Below are 3,492 nucleotides of genomic sequence, written 5' to 3' on the forward strand. Positions count from 1 at the left end.
TTGAGAAGCCAATCTGCTTTCTCTCCATTCCTGAAATCTCTACAAATCCCACAGATTTCCACCCACTGTGTCAATAACACCTTGCCCCTCCTCTGAAGTTTTCCCTTCTCCTTAATTATCCACTGCCATCCCATCTCCTTCCCAGTCTCCTCCCCAGTTTTTTTTATCTGTTAATCTTCTCATTTACTCTCTTTAAGTCTACAACTTCACTCAGTGTCATCTCAATTACCCACCCTCAGAGGCTTGGTCCACCTCCTCTGATCCTTACACCACTGGGCACGGCTTTTGTTCTGCACTCAGTATGGTACAACTCGAAGTAACAGGCACGCAAGCTACCGAGTGAACTCAGCAGGCCAGGCAGCATCCATGAAGACCAAGACCCTTCATCAGGACTTCATAAGGAAGGGGGGAGGGAAAGGATTACAAGGTGGAAGATGAGAGGAGAAAGGTAGGTGGGCTGGGAGGGAGGGGGATGAAGTGAGGAATGGAAGGTAATAGTATGATCAAGTACAAGTCCAACAGTTTGACAGAAATACAAGCTCCTTGGTCTCAGTCATGCCATTAACACAGATTAATTTTCTCTATTTCTATCTTTGATATCTCTTTTCTTCCTTTGCAAGGTTCTTTTGGAAACTGACCCGGAGTTATGCCCTGACTTTGGTTCTTTGTGGGAATGGGACCCACTCTCAGGGCTTCACGACCGGCTGCTTTTTGATTTCACAAGGATGCCGCCTGGAAGACTAACGATTCTTAGGTGCCAGGTTTCGTGGCTCTGTGGATGGGTCGATTCAAGGCCGGTGCCCCTGACTGAGATGCTGTGGGAGAACACGGAACATCGGGAGTAGAGGGTTAGTTGCCGGCTGTGTATCCAGAGACCGGAGCCTTGGGGCCGACTCTCTGGGCACAGAGCTCGGAAAAAGCAATGCCACAGACCTTTAATATTGTAAATCAGCGAGTTGTTTGTTATCTGTCCCCTCCCGCTGTGAAACGGGGACACCTCTTTTGCCCTCATTAGGGAGAGAGAGAGCTTGTGCTATGTCGGATAACCGGGTGAACGAGTAGTCGTTGGGGTACTGCAAGTCTGTGTCTTCATTGATGCTTTGCTGCACGCTGGAGTACTTGGTGGAGGGTGCTGATGCTTTTTTTGCTGGTGGGGGGGTCATTGCTTTGCTGCTGCTTGTGCACGGGAGGGGGAGCTGGGGGAGCTTTGGGGTTCTAACGTTTAACTGTCATCCATTCTTTGGGCACTCCTGTGTTTTTGCGGATGTTTGCGAAGATAAAGAATTTCAGGATGTACGTATGTTGTATACATTCCTCGGACTTTAAATATACCTATTGAAACCTATTGAAGCCTATTGGATGTGAGCAGTTGATTGGTTACTCTGAAATGAGGTCTGATGCAGGTACCAGCAGAGAATAAAGGGAATCAAGGCCTTGAATATTGAAGTTTTCCATTAGAAGAAATAAAATCATACAGTGCTAAAAATATATTTGAATGAAGCTCCAGCATTCAATCTGAATTTCAATAAAACCATCCAACTATAGCACAAAATAATTTACAAGGGATGAAAAGGCCAGAACAATGAATGACAAAAAAAATCAATTTAAGTTTCTTTTTGTGATTGTCTCTGTACACAAAACCCTCTTTAGTTTATCTCATTTGCAGTGGAGCTGATTGCACAATTGCACTTCTATAAAATTATAGGTACAGAGAAATCTGTACATGAAAAGGATTCATAAGTTTTAGCTGAACAAAAGTAGATCTACTTAAAACTTGTTGACATAATAGTTTTTCTCACAGAATTCATCACCAAAGCTCCTGTGTACAAAAGTGAGGAATCTGTGTATGAAGCATTATAATCAATATGTGGCTGGCAAATTTGATGTTTATACTATATTTTTCCTCATTTCAGAATTCAGTTATTCTAACTGAGCAACTCATATGTGCCAGTAACAAACCATTATGGTTACAGGTTAATTTATTTTTCATAAGAAGGATAGCTTTAGTCAGTAAGTTACATCCAGTGACATGGAGAATAAACTGCTCACAGTATGATCTTTAATGCTTCTTGTTCAGTTGAGTTTCTCTTCCCCTTGGTTTTACCTCTCTCTCTGTCTTTGTCTTCTGTCAGTCTCTCTTATTTTTTCTCTCCCTCTCTCACTTTCTTTCCCCTATCTTGACATGCTGATTGTCTTCAAGCTCGTATGATCATCAGGGATCTTTTGGGCTATCTATCCTATTGCCACTTGTCCTCTTCTTTAGTTCCATCACATTTTCTTTGCTGCTTCTCTCAAGACCTGAGCTAATCATTAAGAGCCATTTTCACATCACCATCCCAATACCCTCGGGCGAATGTACCTTTTAGTTTTGTGTATGTGGTTGTGTGCTTTGACCTTTCGGCAGTTTTTAAAAAATTAATATAAATATTCTTAATTAATATTCTGCCTCTAAATCTTTTCCTTTGACAATCATTCCTCATTAATATATCCCTTAACGATTTAGTTAATATTCTGTTTTTAGAAGCATATCTCATTAGTATACGCCTTGAAGATTTAATTAGTGCTTTGTCATTGGTTATCTTAACACTGTTCTGGCTTGTCCTATCCCAGTACCATGACCTCGACTGCCTGCATGTTTTTAATATATTCTTCTTCAGCTTGTTCTGTGAAATTAGCACTGTTTTTGACTTATTGATCGTCATGTTTTCCTCTTCTCTCTCACTGTGTTGATGTTGACATTTATTGTAATTGCTGTAACGATGTTTTGAAATATTGTTCATAGCAGTAACAATTAAACACTATCGTGTATGACAAACATTTCTACTTAGGCAAATATCACCTTATTCGTTTATGTCACATCTTACAGCAATAAGAAAATTCGTCAGAATATTGCCAAGCACGGTTTCATGTCGTTATTTTGTTACTGAAGTGACGTTATGCATCAGTTTAATGCTGCTCATAAAAGTCACATAAAAGAGCAGTAAGTTTAGCTGTGAGGGTCACAGTGGTGACCTTGGGTCATTTCTGGTACAGTGTTCCTTTCTGATGTGCTACAACTTCTCTCTGCAACAATTCGGTGACTTCATTGTAGTTGCCTCTTATATAATACACACATTATACATACTGCTTTTTTCCAGTTTTAGGAAAACATTGCTGCCAAATGAACAGATACTAAAGTAATGGACAGAGAGGTAGGGGGTGAACATTGATTTCTCTAACTTCTCTCCTCCCTCCCTCTTCTGCAATCCCCCACACTGGCTCCCCCCTCACCTCTCCTCTTCTCACCTGCCTATCATTTCTCCCTGGTCCTCCTCCTATTTCCTTTTCTCCATGGTCCACTCTCCTGTCCTATCAGATTCCTTCTCCTACAGGCTTTCTTTTCCACCTATCACCTCAGTGCTTCTTACCTCCTACCCCACCCACCCGGCTTCACCTATCAACTTCCAGCTTGTACTCCTTCTGGCTTCCTCCCTCTCCCTTTCCTGTCCTGAA

This window comes from Hypanus sabinus, chromosome 25 (assembly GCF_030144855.1).
Source record: "Hypanus sabinus isolate sHypSab1 chromosome 25, sHypSab1.hap1, whole genome shotgun sequence".
NCBI classification, from domain to species: domain Eukaryota; kingdom Metazoa; phylum Chordata; class Chondrichthyes; order Myliobatiformes; family Dasyatidae; genus Hypanus; species Hypanus sabinus.